The sequence below is a fragment of the Ovis canadensis genome, chromosome 3 (genome assembly GCF_042477335.2).
Source record: "Ovis canadensis isolate MfBH-ARS-UI-01 breed Bighorn chromosome 3, ARS-UI_OviCan_v2, whole genome shotgun sequence".
NCBI classification, from domain to species: Eukaryota; Metazoa; Chordata; class Mammalia; order Artiodactyla; family Bovidae; genus Ovis; species Ovis canadensis.
The window spans coordinates 70,963,072-70,988,843 of record NC_091247.1 but is presented as its reverse complement, the minus strand read 5'-3'; positions in this window follow the sequence as shown (position 1 = coordinate 70,988,843).

Genomic DNA, 25,772 nt, shown 5'->3' with positions numbered 1-25,772 from the left:
AAGTCTACAGATAAACGCTGGAGAGTGTGTGGGGAAAAGACAACCCTCCTACACTCTTGGTAGAGATGTCATTGGTATGGTCACTATGGAAAACAGTATGGAGTTTCCTTTAAAAATTAAAAACAGAGCTGCCATATGATCTAGCAGTCCCACTCCTGAGAAAACCATACATCCAGAGAAAACCATAATTTGAAAAGACACATGCAGCCCAATCATTGCAGCACTATTTAGAAATGGCCAGGACATGGAACCTACTCAAATATCCATAAGTGGATAAAGAAGATGTGGTACATACATGCAATGGAATATTACTCAGTCAGAAAAAAGAATGAAATAATGCCATTTGCAGCAACATGTATGGTCCTAGAGATTGTCATACTGAGTGAAGTAAGTGCCGCACAGAAAGACAAATATCATATGATATCAATATATGCAGACTCTAAAAAAAGTGTTATAAATGAATTTATTTACAAAACGGAAATAGAGTCAAAGAAAACAAACTTATGGTCACAAGGGTGGAAAGGGAGGGCATTAATTGGGAGACTGGGATTGACATATAGGCACTACTATATATAAAGTAGGTTAACTAATAAGAACCTACTGTATAGCAGAGGGAACTGTACTCAATAATCTGTAATGACCTATATGGGAAAAAGAATCTAAAAAATAGTGTATACATGTATATTTATAATTGATTTACTTTGCTGTACACCTGAAACTAACACTACATTGAAAATCAACCAAACTCCAATAAAATTATAAAGGAAAATATACTTTTAAAAAGTATATGAGGCTACAGAAGGGAGAATAAAATAAAAATGTGAACTTACCAAAATCTTGAAATACACATACAAAAAAATAAAGGCAGCAGTGATAGATATATCACAATACTAGAACAAATACATTTAATACAATGGTTGGATCTCCTTGGCTAATGATTTAAAATAGCCTATGATACTTGAATCTCTCCTTCACAAACACTTTTTAATTTTTTTACAGAAGTAGCTGCTTTGCAATATTCTATACCTTTTATGCTTATTCAGAATGATGACTGTTAGTATAACCCTAAGGGGACAAGTAAAGACAGGAAGAAAGAAGTTGAAACATAGCCCTATGTGATACTCTTTATTATTTACAGCCCTTCTGTACCAAAAGTAAACAACTGACAGCTCTTCAAATATGCTTAGTTGCTCTTGACTCTCAGCCTTAGTATGTGCTCCTCTCTCTCTCTGATATACCTTATATCCTACTTACATGCTTTTGGCAGAATCCTATTCTTACAAGTCTGTTCAAATCATACCTCTTCCTGGAAGCAATCTGAGTTGCTTCCCTCACCTTGAGTTAGATATTCATTCAGTGTATAACCTACATTCGGAGAAGGAAATGGCAACTCATTCCAGTACTCTTGCCTGGAAAATCCCATGGATGGAGCAGCCTGGTAGGCTACATTCCATGGGGTCACACAGAGTCAGACATGGCTGAACGAGTTCACTTTCACTTTTCACTTTCATGCATTAGAGAAGGAAATGGCAACCCACTCCAGTGTTCTTGCCTGGAGAATCCCAGGGATGGAGGAGCCTGGTGGGCTGCCATCTATGGGGTCGCAGAGAGTCCGACACAACTGAAGTGACTTAGCAGCAGCAGCATAACCTACATCTCAGCACCTACTCCTTTTCAAGCCACCTCCCAAAAATCCACTTCTATAAAATACTAGTGATTAATGATTCAAAAAATGAAGATTATGGCATCCAGTCCCATCACTTCATGGGAAATAGATGAGGAAACAGTAGAAACAGTGTCAGACTTTATTTTGGGGGGTTCCAAAATCATTGCAGATGGTGACTGCAGCCATGAAATTAAAAGACGCTTACTCCTTGGAAGAAAAGTTATGACCAACCTAGATAGCATATTCAAAAGCAGAGACATTACTTTGCCGACTAAGGTCCGTCTAGTCAAGGCTATGGTTTTTCCTGTGGTCATGTATGGATGTGAGAGTTGGACTGTGAAGAAGGCTAAGTGCCAAAGAATTGATGCTTTTGAACTGTGGTGTTGGAGAAGACTCTTGAGAGTCCCTTGGACTGCAAGGAGATCCAGGCAGTCCATTCTGAAGGAGATCAGCCCTGGGATTACTTTGGAAGGAATGATGCTACAGCTGAAACTCCAGTACTTTGGCCACCTCATGCGAAGAGTTGACTCATTGGAAAAGACTCTGATGCTGGGAGGGATTGGGGGCAGGAGGAGAAGGGGACAACAGAGGATGAGATGGCTGGATGGCATCACTGACTCAATGGATGAGAGTCTGGGTGAACTCCGGGACTTGGTGATGGACAGGGAGGCCTGGCATGCTGCAATTCATGGGGTTGCAAAGAGTCAGACATGACTGAGCGACTGAACTGAACTGAATGCTAGATTTACTGGGGATTTCAGAAGAGATGGTATTTGCTACATAAACTATTCGAAAATAATTTGCATCCACTTACTGTTTGATCTTGTCAAATCTAAAAAGGACATAATATGACCTACCTTCCAGCATTTTGGGGGACCTAAATGACATATATTTGCAAAATATACATCATATCAGAACAAGAAACAGCTCAATTAAAGAAATACGGGGAGAGGGATGGAGGAAGGAAAGGAGAAAGAGAGGAGAGGAGGGAGGGAGAGAGAAAAACACAATTCAAAATCCTCTCCCAACTTGGCTTTTTCTCTATCAAATAGCACAGTCAGATTTTTAGATGCCATCATCTTGATGCCTTGTCATCTCAAGGCATGAGCCCACTCATCACTGATCACTCAGATGTTATGTATTTGCCAGCAATAAGCTTGGAAAACATCCCTCATTTGGAGCTACCTTGTCTGTCGCTAGGTAGCCCGAGGCACTTCTCTCCCAAATGCCAACCCAGCCTCTGTAGGGGACATTTCTCAGCTCCCTTGTCATCCTCAAACATTTCAATAATTCATCTGTTTAGAATGCTGTTTTGATACCCGACAGCAGATTGGAAAACAGCTTTCTAAAGAAATAACAGGCAGGCAGTACCCAGTAAAGGCCCTGCTTTTGATTTCAGGAAATTCTGCTTGAACAAAACAAAAATCCCCATGGGGGCATAGCAAAAATCTCAGCAACAACAACAAAAATCCTGCGTAAAATCTGTAAAAGACAGATTCAGAAGTCTTAGAAGTTAAAAAGGCATATATTTATTATGTCATGTGTTGTGTGTTCTGCTAAGCATGCACAAGTATGCGTTCTATGATGTCAGAGACAGGAGACTTGGTGATTTTAAAAGACAAATGAATTTCCACATTGATTTAGCAAATATAGTATGTGTGTCTATATATATATATATATATATATATATATGCATGTATGTATATTTAAAGTATAGCACCAACTGAATCCTTTTGAGTAAACAAAGATCAGCAAGATTCTGATTTAACTGATAATATAAAAGTAGAAGGAACAAGGATTATGTAAAGAAACAAGTCTTTCAGGACCACAGAGTATTATGGAATGAATGGTTGTGTCCCCTCCAAATACCTGTGTTGAAACCCCAGCTCCAGTGCAAAGATAAGTTGGAGATCGAGCTTTGGAGAGCTAACTAGGTTTCTTTGAGCTCATAAGGGTAAGGTCCTCATGATGAGATCACAAGATCAGCCAGAGAACACACTTAATTACTCTCTCTCTCCATCTCCATCTCTATTTCTTTCTTTCTCTCTCTCTTTCTCTGCCACGAGAGGACACAGCAAGAAGGCAACCATATGCAAGCCAAAAAGAAGGCTCTCCCAGAATCAAAACATACTAAGAGCTCTGATCTTGGACTTCCCACCTCCAAAACTATAAGATATAAATGTCTGTTCTTTAAGACAAAATATTCTGTGATATTTTGCGGTGGCAGCTGGAGCTGACTAAGATACTGAGTTTCCTGTGTCAGGCATCAGGTCAACATGGAAACGTCCAGGGCAGGCAGACTGGCAGACGTGGAGGGCATTTACTTTTCCAGAGGGGATATATGGAATCTAATCTTTGAAAACTTCTGTTGACTTCATCAGCCAATGCAATTCCTCCTGAATATAATTAAGCTTATATTAAAGTGACTGTCCTCTAGCCACCAAGCAAAAATGCTAATACAGACTAAAAAGAAAAAGACAAATCTGGACATCCTTTCTAGATTGAAAGACATTCTTTTAAGACTTGCTTGCTTTAATCCTATTAAGTAACTTGAGAAAATGTTCATATTATCAATGCTTAAAAAGTTTAATTTGTATATGCACAGTACTTGCCTCTCCCAAAGTGTTTTTATGTCTGTAAAAGAAATAACTATAGATATCAACTTTCTCCCCTTTCCCTGCAAACTTGCTGACTATGAATATTCCTTAATTCTTTCATTCTTTTTGCAATAAAAGCGCCCTTTCATCTATTGAAGTTAACTTTCTTCTTGCTTCCTCAACCCATGTTTCCAATTTCAATCATCTTTCTATCTCTTTCCTCTTTACCCTACTGATTCTATTTAGCTTCTAAACATGATCACATCTTTCTTGCCCCTCTACTGGGCATATACCTGAGAAAAGCATAACTCAAAATGACACATGTACCCCGATGTTTATCATAGCACTATTTACAATAGCCAGGACATGGGAGCAGCCTATATGTGCATCAACAGAGAAACGTATAAAAAAGATGTGGTGCATATATACAGTGGAATACTACTCAGTCATTAAAAGAAACTAAACTGAGTCAGCTGTAGTGATACAGATGAACCTAGAGCCTATCATATGGAGTAAATTAAGAAAGAGAAAAATAAATATTGTATATTAATGTATAATAATGTATGCTAATGTATATTAATGTAATGTAATGTATATTAATGTATAATAATGTATATAAATATGCATATATTTGGAATCTAGAAAAATGGTGCTGATGACCCTATTTTCAGGGCAGGAATAAAGGTTCAGGTGTAGAGAACGGATCTGTGGACACAGAGGAGAAGCGGGGGGCAAACTGAGAGGGCAGCACTGACATATATACACTGCTGCTGCTGCTGCTAAGTCGCTTCAGTCGTGTCCGACTCTGCGACCCCATACACGGCAGCTCACCAGGCTCTCCCATCCCTGGGATTCTCTAGGCAAGAACACTGGAGTGGGTTCCCATTTCCTACGTAGCTAGTGGGGAGTTGCTGGATAGCACAGGGAGCTCTGTGATGACTTAGAAGGGTGGAATGGAGAGGAGGAGGGAGACTCAAGAGGAAGAGGAGATATATAGATATATATAGATATATATATACACATAGCTGATTCAGATTGTTGTACAGCAGAAACTAGCAACACTGTAAAGCAATTATATTCCAATTTAAAAAATCAAAACAAAACATCCCCCCCCAAAATAACAGGTCATGAGTCTTCTCTCTAGTTTCTACTCAAATCACTATTTTCTTCCGTTCTTGCCATAGTCGCTAACATTGCCTCAACCATCAAAAACAGTCGTTTTACTTTCCTTGATGTTTCCACAACATTGAGAACCTTTCACTACATAATTCTTTACTCATTGACTTTTCTTCAAAAATCTTTTCTCCCTTGTTTTTTCTCCCAGGTATACCTGTCATCCAAGTTCCTTCCTAATGCCTGGGTCATGCCTTCCTGGTTGTTTTCATCACTCTCTCCCAAAATGCAGTGATTAAGCCTGCTAACTCTCACATAAGATCACTTGATTTTGAATCCAGTTCTACCACTCACCAGCTCCATGACCTTGGGCAAGTCTCTCTGAGGTTTTGTTTTCTCCTCTGTCAGGTAAGTGTAATAGCAATAACTGTCTTATAGGATGTGATTGAAATTAAATACAATAATCCATGTAAATCTCTCTATACAGTGCTTGGTTCATGGTAGGTACTCAGTAAAAGGGAGTTGTCATATATGATTATGGCATAACTTCACACTTAGCCTTCTGCCCTTATCCCTCTGTCTAGCTGATCTCAACAAAACCCAAGCTTCACCATTTCCTAGATGATAATAACTTTTATATCCATGTTTTTTGCTCAGACCTTAAGTCTAAGAACAAGTTCTATAAAACCAATTATGTATTTTTAACTTTTCTTCTCATACAACACACAGACAAATAGCAAACTCAACTTTGAGAACATTGAACACACTGGCTTTCCCTCAAAAATCTTCTCTTTCTTATATTGCATTCTCATCTATCCCCACTTATGCCAGAGGTCTCAGAGTCAGTCATTACCCAAATCATAATAATTCCTAGACATTCTCTAAATATCTCTCAAATCTTTCCCCTTCTCTCTACCCAACTGCCACTGCAGTATTTTGTATTACCTCAATAAACCTACCCAGTACTTTCCATCCTTCCAAACTTCCTTTGTCTGCTGTCATGATATTTCTAAAAAGGCAGCTTTTGTTCTATTTCCCTCTATATTTAAAAAAGTTTGATGATTCAGGATTTGATTAAGAAATAGTCCAATTTCTTGACTTAACACACAAGAGACTAATGATCTGTCTTTTTTCCTACTCCTCCAATGATACCCAGTACCACCACTGCAAAAATAGTTATTGATTCCCAATTTTGTACCTTCTCCCATTATTATTGATATGGTCTCTGCCTAGACACAAATCTCAGGCATTCAAAATTTAGTGCAGTCTATTTCCTCTAGGAATTCTTTGACAGCTTTATTTCTAACACTGAGAGATCTGAGCTTTCTTTGTGAGCTAAAGCCCGCTGTGCTTAATGATTATACAGTATTTTAAATTTTCTGACTCTATAAGAAAAAATTGGGTCCGGGTTCCTAAAGCCTAGCACAAGATAAGCATGTGAAAGATGTCCAATAAATTGTGTGCCACTTAACAAATCCATGGATCTCACAACTGTCTTGTGGTGTATATAGGACAAGTATTATTTTTGTAAGTGTATTTAACAGATTTATTGATATATATTAAACTGCACATTCTTAAAGTATACATTTTGATATGTTTTAACATCTATGTAATTGATACCATAGCCAAAATTATGACAATGAACATATGGATCACCTCTTAAAGTTTCCTTAGGACCCATTTTAAATTGAAGTATAGCTGCTTTACAGTCTTCTTCAGGGCATATATAATTAACCCCATTTTACAGAAAAACATAAGAAGTTAAAGTTGACATCTCAGTCTTGGAATCCAAGAGCTCTGTGACTTAGGAAAAAATAATATTCATTTCTTGGTCTTACTATGAGTAAAACAAAGGTTAGCTGAAGGCTCTGCTCACATTAATCTTTTATTTCTGAGCAACTTTGTCTAATTGCAAGATTTACTTGGTGCCATACCTTTAATTGGACATTGAAGGAGATACTTTATCTGTTCTAGAGGATTTAATGATACATGTAATGTCATACATTTGAGTCTAATCAGCCTTTCTTAATCAAAATCTACCTCAATTTTTTTTTTCCTTTTTGATATTGGGAGGATGTAGCCTCTTCAGTGGAGAGGGCAATGGCACTCCACTCCAGTACTCTTGCCTGGAAAATCCCATGGGCGGAGGAGCCTGGAAGGCTGCAGTCCGTGGGCTCGCGAAGAGTTGGACATGAGTGAGTGACTTCACTTTCACTTTTCACTTTCATGCATTGGAGAAGGAAATGGCAACCCACTCCAGTGTTCATACCTGGAGAATCCCAGGAACGGCGGAGCCTGGTGTGCTGCCATCTATGGGGTCACACAGAGTTGGACACGACTGAAGTGACTTAGCAACAGCAGCAGCCTCTTCAGTTCAGTTCCGTTAACTTGCTCAGTCACGTCCAACTCTTTGCAACCCCATGAATCGCAGCACGCCAAGCCGACCTGGCCATCACCAACTCCAAAAGATCACTCAAACTCATGTCTATCCAGTCGGTGATGCCATCCAGCCATCTCATCCTCTGTCATGCCCTTCTCCTTCAGCCCCAAATCCCTCCCAGCATCAGAGTCTTTTCCAATGAGTCAACTCTTCGCATGAGGTGGCCAAAGTACTGGAGTTTCAGCTTTAGCATCAGTCCTTCCAAAGAACACCCAGGACTGATCTGCTTTAGGATGGACTGATTGGATCTCCTTGCAGTCCAAGGGACTCTCAAGAGTCTTCTCCAACACCACAGTTCAAAAGCATCAATTCTTCGACGCTCAGCTTTCTTCACAGTCCAATTCTCACATCCATACATGATCACTGGAAAAACCATAGCCTTGACTAGATGGACGTTTGTTGGCAAAGTAATGTCTCTGCTTTTGAATATGCTGTCTAGGTTGGTCATAACTTTCCTTCCAAGGAGTAAGTGTCTTTTAATTTCATGGCTGCAATCACCATCTACAGGGATTTTGGAGCCCAAAAAAATAAAGTCTGACACTGTTTCCACTGTTTCCCCATCTATTTGCTATAAAGTGATGGGACCAGATGCCATGATCTTCATTTTCTGAATGTTGAGCTTTAATCCAACTTTTTCAGTCTCCTCTTTCACTTTCATCATGAGGCTTTTTAGTTCCTCTTCACTTTCTGCCATAAGGGTGGTGTCATCTGCATATCTGAGGTTTTGATATTTCTCCTGGCAATCTTGATTCCAGTTTGTGCTTCTTCCAGCCCAGCGTTTGTCATGATGTACTCTGCATATAAGTTAAATAAGCACAGTTACAATATGCAGCCTTGATGTACTCCTTTTCCTGTTTGGAACCAATCTGTTGTTCTAACTGTTGCTTCCTGACCTGCATACAGATTTCTCAAGAGGCAGGTCAGGTGGTCTGGTATTCCCATCTCTTTCAGACTTTTCCACAGTTTATTGTGATCCACACAATCAAAGGCTTTGGCATAGTCAATAAAGCAGAAATAGATGTTTTTCTGGAACTCTCTTGCTTTGTAATGTAGCCTCTTACAACCCTACAATTACTTGAATTTGTGGACTCTATCAGTTTGTTCCTGCTTGTAAATTTGGCCAGTGTTTATCTGGATTCACCTTTCTTCAGTTTCCTTGTCAAGTAAACATCAATGCACAAACTGCTAACATTCCATTTTCTATCTTCTAGAGATAAAAATTTGGAAAGTACATTGTTCTCAGTCACTCATTTGTGTCCAGCTCTTTGCAACCCCATAGACTATAGTTCATGTGTCCATGGGATTATCATGGCAAGAATATTGAAGTGTGTTCCCATGTCCTATTCCAGGGGTTATGAACATTAACTCCCTTCCCAGTTATCACAGGAGACAGCTCACCATTTGTCTCATCTTTAATAACAGTTTTCTGCCAGTCAGCACCCAACCAATAAGCCAATACCACATGTGTCTGTCTGGAGAAGGAAATGGAAACTCATTCCAGTTTTCTCGCCTGGGAAATACCCTGGACAGAGGAGCCTGGTGGGCTACCATGGGGTCTTAATGAATCGGACACAACTTAGTGGCTGAGGACAGGCACACGTATCTGTCAGTGTGGGCTATGTTACACTGCAGTAACAAGCAGCCTTAGAACCTTTTAAACTATTAAAAGCCTTTTAAACTATTTTCCATTCATACTACATATTCAGTGTGTGTCTGAGGGATCAGTTTTGTTCCTCATCATCACTCAGGGACTCAAGCAATCTGAAGTTTCATCTTAACACATGGTTCCAAGATCACTATGGCAAGAGTAAGGACAGAGTAAATAAACTGACTTTTAAAGTTTCAAATTATATTTAATTAACCACACCAAGTCACAAACCTTTGAGACTGGGAAATACAATCCCACCATATTCCTGTAACAAGAAGAACCAGTACATTTATTGTTGTTGTTGTTTAATCACACAGTCATGTCAGACTCTTTTTGCAACCCCATGCACACAAGCTCATCTGTCCATGGGATTTTCAGGGCAAGATCATTGGGGTGGAGTGGCATTTCCTTTTCCAGGGGATCTTCCTGACTGAGGGAAGGAATTCATTTCTCTGTGTCTTCTGCATTGCCAGTGTATTCTTTTACCACTGAGCCACCAGGGAAGCCCAGTGTATTTATGAACAATCCTTATTTAATGCCTGCTACAGTCACAGAGTTACAGAGACAGTAGTTTAGTTACTACTAAATATCATAGCCCTGACTCCTGGCTTTTCATAATTTCAATTATCTTTTTAAAACTGTAATGATCTTAGAGGGAATGTCGTCAGCTTTTCCCATTGAATATGATATTTGCTGTGAGTTTGTCCTATAGGGCCTTTAGTATGTTGAGGTTGGTTCTCTCTATATTCACTTTCTGGAGAGGTGTTTTTGTTTTTTTTTTTTTATCATAAATGGATGCTGAATTTTTTCAAAAACGTTTTCAGCATCTATTGAGATGTGCATATGGCTTTTTATTCAGTTTGTTAATGTTCATCACACTGATTAATTTGCAAATATTGAAAAATCCTTGCATCCCTGGGATAAATCCCACTTGATCATGGTGTATAATACTTTTAATGTATTGTTGAATTTGATTTGTTAGTACATTGTTGAGGATTTCTGCATCTATGTTCAGCAGTGATATTGGCTTGTAATTTTCTTTTTTTTTCTTTTTTAGCATCTTTGTCTAGTTTTAGTATCAGGGTGATGGTGCCCTCATAAAATGAGTCTGGGAGTGTTTCTTCCTCTACAATTTTTTGGAATAGTTTCAGAAAGATAGGTGTTTGCTCTTCTCTAAATGTTTAATAGAATTTCCTTGTGAAGCCATCTGGTCCTGGATGTTTGTTTGTTGGGAATTTTTAAATCACACTTTCAATTCATTACTTGTGATTGGTCTATTCATATTTTCTGTTTCTTCCTGGTTTAGTCTTGGAAGGTTGTACTTTTCTAAGAATTTATCCATTTTTTCCTAGGTTGCCCATTTTATTGGTATAACATTGCTTGTAGCAGTCTCTTATGATCTTTTGTATTTTCATGATCTCAGTTGTAATTTCTTCTTTTTAATTTCTAATTTTATTGATTTGAGCACTCTCCCTTTTTTTTCTTGATGAATCTGGCTAACAGTTTATCAATTTTATCTTTTCAAAGAACTAGATTTTAGTTTCATTGATCTTTGCTATTATTTTCTTCTTCTCTATTTCATTTATCTCTGCTACTTATGATTTATTTCCTTCTACTAACTTTAAGTTCTATTTGTTCTTTTTTCTCTAGTTGCTTTAGGTGTAAGTTTACGTAGCTTATTTGAGACTCTTCTTTCCTGAGATATATCATATTGTTATGAACTTCCCTCTTAGAACTGATTTTGATGCAGCCCATAGGTACTGGCTCATTGTGCATTTTTATACACTAACAACAAATGATCAGAAAGAGAAATTAAATAAACAACCCCACTTACCGTCACATCAAAAAGAATAAAATACCTAGGAATAAAACTACCTAAGGAGACAAAAGACCTGTACTCCAAAAACTGTAAGACATTCATGAAACAAAATGAAAATGACACAAACAGATGGAGCAATATACCACATTCTTGGAATGAAATAATCGATATCATCAAAATAATGATACTACCCAAGACAATCGACAGATTCAATGCAATCCCTATCATATTACCAATGGCATATTTCACAGAACTAGAACCAAAAAGTAATAAAATTTGTATGAACACACATAAGACCCTAAAGCCAAAGCGATCATGAGAAAGAAAAACAGAGCTGGAGCAATCAGGCTGCCTGACTTCAGACTATACTAAAAACCTATAGTCATGAAAATAGTATGGTACTGGCACAAAAACAGAAATATAGATCAACAGGAAAGAATGCCTGGAAATAAACACATGCATCTATGGTCAATTAATTTATCACAAAGGAGGGAAGACTATATAATAAGGAAAGACAGTCTCTTCAATAAATGGTCCTGAAAAAACTGGACAGCTCCATGTTAAAAAAAATGAAATTAGAACATTCTTCAACACAATACACAAAAAATAAACTCAAAATGGATTAAAGGCCTAAATGTGAGACAGTATACTATAAAACTCTTGAAGGAAAACATAGGCAGAACACTGACATAAATCACAGCAGTTTATATCCCCATCTGTCTCTGACACTAATGGAAATAAAAATAAACAAATGAAACCTAGTTAAAGTTTTTGCACAGCAAAAGAAACAATAAACACAATGAAAAGACAAATGAAAGAATGAGAGAAAACATTTGTTGGTGTGACCAACAACAGATGAGTCTCCAAAATTTATAAACAGCTCAGGCAGCTTCAGTTCAGTTCAGTTCAATGTGCCAAACTCTTTGCAAACCCATGAACCGCAGCACACCAGGCATCCCTGTCCATCACCAACTCCCAGGGGGATACCCAAACTCATGTCCACTGAGTCAGTGATGCCATCCAATCATCTCATTTTCTGTCATTCCCTTCTCCTTCTACCCTCAAACTCTCCCAGCATCAGGGTCTTCTCAAATGAGTCAGCTCTTCACATCATGAGGCCACAGTATTGGAGTTTGAGCTTCAACATCAGTCTCACCAGTGAACACCCAGGACTGAACTCCCTTGTGATGGACTGGCTGGATATACAGGCAGTCCAAGGGACTCTCAAGAGTCTTCTCCAATGTCACAGTTCAAAAGCATCAATTCTTTGGTGCTCAGCTTTCTTTATACTCCAAATCTCACATCCATACATGACTACTGAAAAACTATACCCTTGACCAGATGGACCTTTGTTGACAAAGTAATGTCTCTGCTTTTCAATATGCTGTCTAGGTTGGTCATAACTTTCCTTCCAAGGAGTAAGCGTCTTTTTACTTCATGGCTGCAAACATCATCTGCAGTGATTTTGGAGCCCCAAAAAATAAAGTCAGCCACTTGTTGCCACTGTTTCCCCATCTATTTGTTATGAAGTGATGGGACCAGATGCCATGATCTTCATTTTCTGAATGTTGAGCTTTAAGCCAACTTTTGCACTCCCCTCTTTCACTTTCATCAACAGGACCTTTAGTTCTTCTGCACTTTCTGCCATAAAAGTGGTAGTCATCTGCATATCTGAGGTTATTGATATTTCTTCTGGCAATCTTGATCCAACTTGTGCCTCTTCCAGCCCAGCGTTTCTCATGATGTACTCTGCATGTAAGAGAAATAAGCAGGGTGACAATACACAGCCTTGACGTACTCCTTTTCGTATTTGGAACCAGTCTGTTGTTCCATGTCCAGTTCTAACTGTTGCTTCCTGACCTGCATATAAGTTTCTCATGGAGCAGGTCAGGTGGTCTGGTATTCCCATCTCTCAGAATTCTCCACAGTTTATTGTGATCACACCATCGTGATTATCTGGGCCATGAAGACCTTTTTTTGTAGAGTTCTTCTGTGTATTCTTGCCAACTCTTCTTAATATAATCTGCTTCTGTTAGGTCCATACCATTTCTTTCCTTTATTGAGCCCATGTTTGTGACTGGTGATAGAAGCATGCGCTGATGCTGTAAAGAGCAATATGGCATAGGAAACTGGAATGTTAGGTCCATGAATCTAGGCAAACTGGAAGTGGTCAAACAAGAGATGTCAAGAGGGAACATCAACATTCTAGGAATCAGTAAACTTAAATGGACTGGAATGGGTGAATTTAACTCAGATGACCATTATATTTACTACTGTGGGCAGGAACTCCAGAATGTCTGGCTCTAGGTGAGTGATCACACCATCATGATTATCTGGGTCATGAAGATCTTTTTTGTACAGTTCTTCTGTGTATTCTTGCTACTTGTTAATATCTACTGCTTCTGTTAGGTCCCTACCATTTCTGTCCTCTTTTGAGCCCATCTTGGCATGAAATGTTCCCTTGGTATCTCTAATTTTCTTGAAGAGATCTCTAGTCTTTCCCATTCTATTGTTTTCCTCTATTCTTTGCATTGACTACTGAGGAAGGCTTTCTTATCTCTTCTTGCTATTTTTTGGAACTCTGCATTCAAATGGGTATATGAACAAAGCTAGTGGAGGTGATAGAATTCCAGTTGAGCTATTTCAAATCCTGAAAGATGATACTGTGAAAGTGCTGCACTCAATATGCCAGCAAATTTGGAAAACTCAGCAGTGGTCATAGGACTGGAAAAGAAAGAAATCCCAAAGAAAGGCAGTGCCAAAGAATGTTCAAACTACCACACAATTGCACTCATCTCACACACTAGTAAAGTAAAGCTCAAAATTCCCCAAGCCAGGCTTCAGCAATACGTGAATCATGAACTTCCAGATGTTCAAGCTGGTTTTAGAAAAGGCAGAGGAACCAGAGATCAAATTGCCAACATCTGCTGGATCATGGAAAAAGCAAGAGAGTTCCAGAAAAACATCTATTTCTGCTTTATTGACTATGCCAAAGCCTTTGACTGTGTGGATCACAATAAACTGTGGAAAATTTTGAAAGCGATGGGAATACTAGACCACCTGTCCTGCCTCTTGAGAAACTTATATGCAGGTCAGGAAGCAACAGTTAGAACTGGACATGGAACAACAGACTGGTTCCAAATACGAAAAGGAGTACATCAAGGCTATATATTGTCACCCTGCTTATTTAATTTATATGCAGAGTACATCATGAGAAATGCTGGGCTGGAGGAAGCACAAGCTGGATCAAGATTGCCAGAAGAAATATCAATAACCTCAGATATGCAGATGACACCACCCTTGATGGCAGAAAATACAGAAGAACTAAAGATCCTGTTGATGAAAGTGAAAGAGGGGAGTGCAAAAGTTGGCTTAAAGCACAACATTCAGAAAATGAAGATCATGGCATCTGGTCCCATCACTTTATAGCAAATAGATGGGGAAACAGTGGAAACAGTGTCAGACTTTATTTTGGGGGGCTCCAAAATCACTGTTGATGGTGTTCACAGCCATGTAATTTCATGGCTTACTTACTCCTTGGAAGACACTTACTCCTTGGAAGGAAAGTTATGACCAACCTAGACAGCATATTGAAAAGCAGAGACATTACTTTCTCAATAAAAGTCCATCTAGTCAAGGTTATCGTTTTTCCAGTGGTCATGTATGGATGTGAGAGTTAGACTATAAAGAAAGCTGAGCACCAAAGAATTGATGCTTTTGAACTGTGGTGTTGGAGAAGACTCTTGAGAGTCCCTTGGACTGCAAGGAGATCCAACCATTCCATCATTAGGGAGATCAGTCCTAGGTGTTCATTGGTGGGACTGATGTTGAAGCTGAAACTCCAATACTTCAGCCACCTGATGTGAAGAGCTGACTCATTTGAGAAGACCCTGATGCTGGGAGAGTTTGAGGGTATTAGGAGAAGGGGATGATAGAGGATTAGATGGCTGGATGGCATCACCGACTCGATGGACATGGGTTTGGGTGGACTCCAGGAGCTGGTGATGGACAGGGAGGCATGGTATGCTGCAGTTCATTAGGTCGCAAACAGTCAGACACGACTGAGCAACTGAACTGAATGTGGACAGGAATCCCTTAGAATAAATGGAGTAGCCATCATAGTCAACAAAAGAGTCCAAAATGCAGTATTTGGATGCAATCTCAAAAACTACAGAATGATCTCTCTTCGTTTCCAAGGCAAATCATTCAATATCACAGAAATCCAAGTCTATGCCCCAACCAGTAACTCTGAAGAAGCTGAAGTTGAATGGTTCTATGAAGACCTACAAGACCTTTTAGAACTAACACCCAAAAAGGATGTCCTTTTCATTATAGGGGGCTGGAATGCAAAAGTAGGAAGTCAAGAAACACCTGGAGTAACAGGCAAATTTGGCCTTGGAGTACAGAATGAAGCAGGGCAAAGGTGAATAGAGTTTTGCCAAGAGAATGCACTGGTCATAGCAAACACCCTCTTCCAACAACATAAGAGAAGACTCTACACATGGACATCACCAGATGGTCAACACCGAAATCAGATTGATTATATTCTTAGCAGCCAAAGATGGAGAAGCCCTGTACAGTCAGCGAAAACAATAATGGGATCTGACTGTAGTTCAGATCATTTACTCCTTATTGCCAAATTCAGACTTAAATTGAAGAAAGTAGGGAAAACCACTAGACCGTTCATGTAGGACCTAAATCAAACCCCTTATGATTATACAGTGGAAGTGAGAAATAGATTTAAGAGACTAGATCTGATGGACAGAGTGCCTGATGAACTATGGACAGAGGTTCGTGACACTGTACAGAAGACAGGAAGCAAGACCATCCCCAAGAAAAAGAAATGCAATAAAGCAAAGTGGCTGTCTGAGGAGGCCTTACAAATAGCTGTGAAAAGAAGAGAAGTGTAAAGCAGGGGAGAAAAGGAAAGATATACCCATTTGAATGCAGAGATCCAAAGAATAGCAAGGAGAGATAAGAAGGCCTTCCTCAGGCAGCTTAGTATCATCAAAACAAATAACTCAATTAAAAAAAATGAGCAGATCTAAATAGACATTTCTCCAAAGAAGACATACAGATGGCCAAGAGGCACATGAAAGATGTTCAACATCACTAATAATTAGAGAAATGCATATCAAAGATATAGTGAGATATTACCTCATACCAGTAGGAATGAATATCATCCAAATAAAAAAATATCCACAAACAACAAATGCTAGAGAGGGTGTGGAGAGAAGGGAATCCTACACTGTTGGTGGGAGTGTAAATTGGTACAGCCACTGTAATGAACAGTATGGAGGCTCCTTAAAAAACTAAAAATAGAGCTATTGTATGACCCTGCAATTCCACTCCTGGGGATATACTGAGAAAAAAACATGGAGTGAAAGGATACAAGCATCCCAATGTTGATTGCAGCACTATTTACAATAGCCAGGACATGGATGCAACATAGAAATCCATCAGCAGAGGAAAGGATAAAGATGTGGTACACATATGCAATGGAATGTTCCTCAGCCATTAGAAAGAATGAAACAATGTCATTTGCATTGACTTTAATGGAGATAGAGATTGTCATACTGAGTGAAGTAAGTCAGGCGGAGAAAGATAAATATTGTATGATATCACTTATATGTAGAATCTTTAAAAAATGATACAAATGAACTTACAAAACAGAAACAGACTTGGAGAACGGATACTTACCAGGGGGGTGAGAAGGGAGGTGGGTTGAGGGATAATTAAGAAGTTTGGGATTGACATGTACTCATTGCTATGTTTAAAATGGGTAACCAACAATGATCTATTGCACAGAACACATAACTCTGCTCAATATTGTATAACAACCTAAATGGAAAAAGAATATGAAAAATAGATACATGTATATGTATACACTTGAAACTAACAAGGTTCAAGTTAACTGACAGCATTGTTAATCAACTATACTCTAATGTAAAATACAAGGTAAATTAAGTAATTAAGTGAATAAAATTGTAATGAACTAATCCAAACATGTAACTCAAAAAGTGACAGAAATCTTAAAATAATTTCCATGTAAACATTATATGACTCTTTTGCTACTTTCACAACAGGGTCTTAAGCTGAAGAAATAAGCTGAAAGATTCATCATTTCCAACCCTGAACAGACTAAGGTAAATGAATAGTCTTCAAAGTCTTTTTGTGTGAAAGTGTTTTGAAAAAAACAGTGGAATCAAAAGAAGTGAAATCTTTTATCTATTTTTTTTGCTACTTCCTGTATCAGAACAGTAGGTCACACTGTAACTCTTGGTGTCTACATACTGCAACTATGTCTGCCCACAAAGCCTTTCCAGATAGTGTCAATAGATGTCAATGAAAAACAGAAATCACCCAATTAAATATAAATTTAGGTAAACAACAATTTTTTACTATAAGTATGTCCCCAAAATTGTATGAAATAAATATGCCTCAAATATTTCATAGAATGTACACTAAAAATTATTTGTTTATCTGACATTCAAATATAACTAGGCAGCCTGTATTCTATTAGGCAACCCTGTTCCCAGAACCAAGTCATCAAAAGAGCTAACCAAAATTAACTTTATATAAATCATTGGAAAAGACTTTGATGCTGGGAGGGATTGGGGGCAGGAGAAGAAGGGGACGGCAGAGGATGAGATGGCTGGATGGCATCACTGACTCGATGAACATGAATCTGAGTGAACTCTGGGAGTTGGTGATGGACAGGGAGGCCTGGTGTGCTGCAATTCATGGGGTCGCAGAGAGTTAGACACGACTGAGCAACTGAACTGAACTGAACTGAAATCCTTTTGAAGCTGTTTTAAAGGTATTTTTCCCTTTGTCCAAAACTAAGCCCTGTTTTTGAGCCCACATAGACCAAATTTCCAAATTTAAACAGAAACATTTGGCCAATGTAAATTGTCAAGAGCTATGGAAAACACCTGCTCTTTCAAGCATCTTTTGGCAGGATGCACTAACTATTCCAAAATATAATTCAGGAATTGAATTACTTTCATCATTTTAGTATACTGACAAAACTAGCCTCTGGGTAAAGCACACTGGGAATGAGTTTGGGGGTAAATGTGGGCGTGACGACCATGAAGTCCTTGAGAGTAGTTCTCATGACAATAAGGCTCAGAAGGATTTGCTGTCTTTCAATGGAAATCATGGCAAACCATTGAAAAGGAAGACCTAGTTAGCAATATTAGTTGAAGACCTAGCAACAAGAGGATTAGTTAAAAAATTAATTGAAGTACAAAAAGGAAAATGATCAGATACCAGAGCAGTGTAAAAAAATCCATAGTTTTCCTCTATATTATCTATAACCAACGAGAAAACATAATAGAAAAAAAAAAAAATGCCACTTACCATAGCAACTACTAGGAAATACTTAGATAAGAATAAGACTATACAAATACATGCGAGATTTTCATTTCCAAAAAACCTCTAAAATATATTTTCTAGATGTTAAAAAAATAAATAAATACAATTATATAATGTTATAATTAAAACTAAAAAGTTAACTGTCTCCAAACAATATGGCAATTTCAATGCTATCCATATGGAGTCAACAAGTGGACTTTTCACCAACCTGATCAACTGATTCTCAACTTCATGGCGAAAACTACATACACAATAATATTCAAGACAATTTTGGAGAAGAAAAATAAAGGGCAAATGCCTACCTGATATCCAAACATATCACAAACTATAATAACTAAGAATGTAAACTAGAAAGGAACCAAGAACTCAAACAAAACAAAGAATATATGTGAATCTAGAGTATGACATGGTGTCACTTAAATCAATGGGTAAAAGACTATTCAAAAAAGATGAACTATTGGAACAATTGGCCATTCATATTTTTTAAGTAAAATTTTTCACACAAAAAGTCAGGAAAAATGAGAAAAATCTCAATATAAACAGCAGATTAAATAGCTATGCTTAAAAATCTAAGCATCAATGTAAATAAAGTTGAGATTGGGATAATCTTTTTAAACAGACATGAGAAGCCAAAAGACATTTTAAAAGTTTGATGAATTTTATAAGATCAAATTTTAAATTTTCCAGAAGACAAAAGACCTTGTAAACCAAAAAATAGGGAGAAAATATTTACAATGGACAAAACAAAGAATTGCTGTGTCAGTTCCTTCATAAGACTTAGCCTCTCAGTGCCATAATTTTTTAATATGTAAAATGAAGATAATAAAAGTAAACTACCTTGAAGTATTGTTGTGATTAAATGAGGCCATATATAAATTCAGAATAGTGTCTGGCAAATACTAAGCGTATACACACACACAATGTATGTGCCGCATGCTAAGTTGTTACAGTCATGTCTGATTCCTTGCAACCCTATGGACTGGAGCCCAGAAGGCTCCTCTGTCCATGGGATTCTAGAATACTTGTCTGTAGAATACCGTGCCCTCCTCCAGGGAATTTTCCTGGCCCAGTGATCAAACCCACAACTCTTATATCTCCTGCATTGGCAGGTGGATTCTCTACTGCTAGTGCCACCTGGGAAGCCTGTATAGACAACTACATAAGTCAAAACAAAAAAGACAAAAAAACAAAGGCTGGAACACAAAATATTCACCTAAAGGAAATATAAATGATTAATTACATGACAAGATTAGCCATATAAAAAGGTTAATTGTATGAAAAAGATTAATATGAAACAATAGATGAAAAAGCAGTCAACTTCACTAATAATCAGGGTAATATAAAAAACAGTGGGAGACCATCTGTCAATCACAAGAATGGCCAAATTAAAAAATAACAATGTTAAAAACTGAGGTGAGAATATAGGGAAATTCTAGTAATAGTAATGCAAGGGTAGCCACTTTGGAGAGCCAGGTCAATGTACTCATTTAAATTTAAAGGCACACATAGATGACAAAGTGATCCTAATTCTCCTTATCTCATTATCTGCACTCAGAGTAGACTGTAATTTCAGAGACTCAGCACAAATTGCAAACACAAACCTGAGGGCAGGGAAGGGCCACAAAGGAGAGATGACTCTGAAAATTGTAAGATGTGTTTGATTCCTAGACCTGGAAAGGTGAGGAGCCTCCACTGAGTGACCCCTGCAGAGCTGTCCACAGGTACTGTGGCCCTGCAGTACCAGCAACCAAGCTCAGCCCACCCCACATCTGTGACCAGGCAGTGGTGGACAATAGTGAAACACAACCCTCTTTCTCCCCTACCAATCCCACTGCACACAGACACAAGCTCACAGAAACACACACACAGCCCAGTCACTGCCCCGAGCGGCACACCCCAAGGATCACCAGATCATGGGCAAGGCAATGCTGGAGTAGCTAGGGATCCAGAAGGCATAGAATGGAGACAGCAAACCTGTTATGCAGAGGAGGTGGGACTCCTTGAGCTAAAAACCTCTGCAAATGCTGCACTGTCCTGTTGAATTTGACTTAGAAAACAGATTCAAAGAGAAGATCACTATTAATTTCAAGATAGGAAACACAGAGCCTTAAGTCAAAAGTGGGGCCCTTCTGAGTGAGGGCTCCCGGGAAGCTGATGTAGAGTGTGGCTGCACATTCATCTCTCCCCTCACAGAACAACCACAAACAGAAGACATCTATCCTGGCCTTTGAGTTCTTTGACCAACTGTCTTAGAGCAGAGGCCTCTGGAGGACAAGGCCCGCCCCCTACCCCTGCACACAGCTCCCCAAATGGCTTTTTACATCCTCATCCTAAAAAGATGAAAGACCTTAACATTGCAATCACCTAACATTTGAACAAAAATTCCAAAGGGAAGACACAGATAAAGATCTAAAAAGAAAAAAAAAATGTGATGCCAGAGGGAAAGAATAATTTGGGGGAATGAAACATTTAAAAACCTCTAACTCCTATCTTCAGAAATCCCAAGATGCTATTTTTCCATAGAAAAATAAGAGATCATTTAAAAATAAAGAGTCAAAGAAAAAAACAGAAATATTTATATGTTGAAAGTATATTAAGTTTTAAAAAACCAAAGGACAATTTGGAAATAAAGTCAAATATACCAAGAAGGAGAATAAAAAGAAGAGAATTAAAAAATATAAATGAAGAATTAATCTGCATGACCCAAGCATCAGACATTTCATTCTAATAGGAATTCTAGAAAGAGACATAATGAAAGAGAAAAATTATGTAATAAACAGAGTTTTCCATGAGTGAAAGACATAAGATTCCAAAGTAAAAGACCTACTTTAAAAGAAGACCCACAGTCAGAGAAATACCTGGAAAGTTTTACAATGCTAAGAATAAGGATGTTGAAAGCTTTCAGATGGGGCAAAAAAAAAACAACAACAACAACAAGGTCATGGACTCAGGTATAACGAGTTGATCACTTCAGACTGCTCACAATAATATTAGACGCCTTCATTATCGTAAGGAGAAATAACCTTGAAACTTTAATCCTTATTCAACCAAGTTATCAATCAAGTTTTAAGGGAGAAAAAATATGTTCATCATGCACAAAAATTTACCCCTCAGATACCTTTTCCTAGTAAGTTACTTGAGAAAACCCTAAATCAAAAAAGACATGGAAGTAAGAAATGGGATGAACATTCTAGAGAAGCAGTGAGGATAAAAGCTGGGAACGGGCTAGAGAATAGTCTAAATGAGAACAATTGAATGATGGCCCTGAGAAGATCTCTGGAAAGGAAGAGTCCATAGTTTACTGAAAGGAGTTTTTGAAAATAAGATGATAAAGGCAAATAATGTGAGAAAATAAAATGCCATCAAAACAAAAAATGAAAACTATATACTGAAAAATCATAGATAGCATATATTCTTTGTGTGTGTCTTAACCTCATAGTTACAAGAATGTAGATGCTATTTGTTGGTTTTCAACTTTTAGATTCAACTTAACAAAGCACATAATCCCAGTTAACGCTCTAAAGGGTATTGGCTATAAAATAAATTGGAAGGGTGAAAAGGAAAGGAAATCAGAAAGAAAAAGTAGCATCAATTATATAAAATCAGAATCCATATATCTATATATGATTGATAAGAGATAAACATTTAAATATTTTAACTAGCCAGTAGAGAAACTTCATGCAACGTTAGGACCATATTGGAGGAAAATGAGAAGGGAAGTAGCAACAATAAGTAAGGGGAATCATAGTTCATCAAGGAGGAAGTCACTATAGTGTCTGCAATTGAAACTCACTAATAATGATATGGGCATAGATTATTTTGACACCTGGATATAATACCAACAGGCACATGCTCAGACTGGTTGCCCATGAGAAGTGGGGCTGGTGGCCATGAAGCAGAAATTGTTGCATCTTAACATTAGCCTTTCTTGTCCTTTTTGATTTTTCAATCAGGGGCATTTATTGCTTTGATACAAATATATACTGAGGAAAAACTGAAATAAGGGGAAATATTGAAGTAGATTTGTTATGTATCATCAAAGACATCTCTAAGACATATGATTGAATGATAAATGCATTTTAAAGAAAGGTACCTAGAGAATGATCTCATTTATTTTGGAAACCAAAAAACAATTCAACAAAAAATCCATTGTAAAACATGTGTGAATATATATAGACAAATGTATTTAAAATACATTAGAAATCATCTGGAAGTATCCACACCAAACCAGTGTCAAGTGTTACCTCTCAAAAAGGAATAGAAACCTGGGGATGGTCAGAAATATTATAATATTTTATAAAGAAAATAAATTCATGTGTTACCTCGTAATTTAAAATAAATGTTAAAAGTAATAGCCGCAGATCATGACCTGTTAATTGATAAGCCCTGATTAGTATGTGAGGTTTGGATAGCTTTGGTCCAATTTCCTTTTTAATTTTTACAGTATTACAACTTGGCTTGTAAACAAATACAATTCATTAATACTGAAAATACTTTCTTATCTTAAAAAATCAATAGCTCCTCCGATAGCTCTTGCTATATCTTTGAATAATTAGAGTCACCCTCTGATAATGTGTGTGCTGCTTAGGGAAGCATGCACATTTTGCTCTGCTTTAATTTGTTCATCTATTAAACTTGGTTTAATTTTAATTATCCAGCAACCATTAGCATGCACTTTTATGCAGAGAGGAAAGGCAAGCTTAAATCTGTACTCTCCGAGTATCACTGTTTATTATGTTTACCAGCGGGTAAAATAAAATTAAAACTTTTGCAGGAATTTAGAGATGCAAATAAAAACATTCAACATCCCTTTGCGGTAAGGCTGTAGATACAGATGGGTACCATGAGCATTTCAGAAACTCAAATAAGAGGGGCAAAATATTCTAAAGTCATTTATGCAAGAAAGTGAAGCAGGTGGTTTCCTTTATGGCCACCTTTTCCTGGACATCCAATATGACATCTATTTCAAATATTCCACCTTGTTGTCTCTGTGGAGCATTAAGGAACTCATAAAAATTTCAGCAACTTAGGATGCAAAACACATCACATTTAGTAACCATACTGTCTGAACCACTGGTGCAACAGATAGTTTGCCATAGTCTAAGCACTAGATATGATGCACCTGGGTCTGAGATGGGTTATCTGCTAAGGTACTAAGAGTCTTCGCAGCTATAGAAAGGCAGCAGGGCAAATTCACATCACACATTAGAGATACAAAGTTTTAGAGAAAAAGCCAAACACCCAGAATAATGGTTCCAGGAATTTGATCATGGAAGGCAAAAAAAGAAACAGAAAGGCAGGAGTACAGCCATCCCACCCTACTGGCCTCCCCGCTACATGGCAAAGGAAGAATAGTTCAGGGACTCTGAATGTAAGAGTCTGCGATTTCTCAGGCTCTGAATGTGGGTGATGACAGCTCTCCCCTCCAGTCTCTCCCAAAACTCCTGTGAAACATAATAAAATAAGGCTAACTTGCACCTAGTATTAATAGACAAATAAATCCTGAAGATCTAATGCACAGTACAGGGATTAGAGTCAATATTGCATTACAATCATCACACTTACTAAGAGATTAGACCTTAATGATTCCCACCACAATGAGAAATGATAAATATGCGGCATGAGGTGCTAGTTAATACTACAATGGTAATCACACTGCAATATAGATGTATCGAATCAACACGTACAACTTAAACTTACACAATGTTTTATGTTGAATATATTTCCATTTTTAAAATGTAAAGCCAAGCTAGATTTTTAAAACAGAAAATAAGCTATGAAATGGACCTTTGTTGATTTTTTTTGTCCCATTGGTTTCTTTTAAAAAATTTTATTGGAGTATAGTTGCTTTACAATGTTGTGTTGGTTTCAGGTATAGAACAAAGTGAATCAGTTACGCATATACTTATATCCACTCTTTTTTCCTTTAGATTCTTCTCCCATATAGGCCATTACAGATTATTGAGTAGAATTCCTTGGGCAATACAGCAGGTTCTTATTAGTTATCTATTTTATACATGTGTGTATATTCAGCATACACCAGAGCATGTGTATGCTCTGTAATGTTCAACTCTTTGCAACCCCATGGACTATAGAGTTCACTACACTCCTCTGTAGATGGAATTTTCCAGGCAACAATATTGGAGTGGGTTGCCATTTCCTACTCTGTGTCTCCTGCTTTGGCAGGTGGATTTTTTACCATTTGAACCACCTGGAAGCCCCATTTTATACATAATAGTATATATATGTCAATCCCAATCTCTTAATTTATCCCTCCTCCACCCCCTATCCACTAGCCATAAAAAAGAATAAAATAATGCCATTTGGAGCAACGTACATGGACCTAGAGATAGTCACACTGCATGAAGTATAAGTCAGACACAGAAACACAAAATATATGATATCATTTATATGTGGAATCTTAAAAAAGGGGGTACAAATGAACATATGTCCCATTGGATTTTTATTTCAAGCTTTCACAGTCCCTTTAGGCTCCTTATTCCACCTGTTTCCTCCGAGGTCTCAGGAAACGGCACAGCAGCTGCCTCTCCCTCCTCCCCCACCTCTAGGAAGCCTCTGTTACACCTATTTGCATCTGCTTACTTCCTCCTGTGTTATGAGCTTAGTTGCTTTAGACATGTCTGACTCTTTGCAAATCTGTAGATTGTAGCCCGCCTGGCTCCTCTGCCCATGGAATTCTCCAGGCAAGAATACTGGAGAGGGGTTGCCATGCCGTCCTCCAGGGGATCTTCCCAACCCTTCTACATCTCCATATTCATAGATAAGAAACCACTGCCTGATCAAAGGCAACCTTTCACTTGTGCTCTGGATTTTCTTTCCTGCGGACCTCCTCAGGAGTGCGAAAGTCAAAGTCATTCAGTCATGTCTGACTCTTTGTGACCCCATGGATGATTATAGCCCACCAGGCTCCCCTGTTCATGGAATTCTCCTGGGAAGAATATGAGTGGGTTGCCATTCCCTTCTCCAGGAGATCTTCCCAACCCAGGGACTGAACCACAGTCTCCTGCGTTGCAGGCAGATTCTTTTCCATCTGAGCCATCGACCTGTGATCAGGAATGTATACTAACAGATACCTAACTTCTCCATTGTCC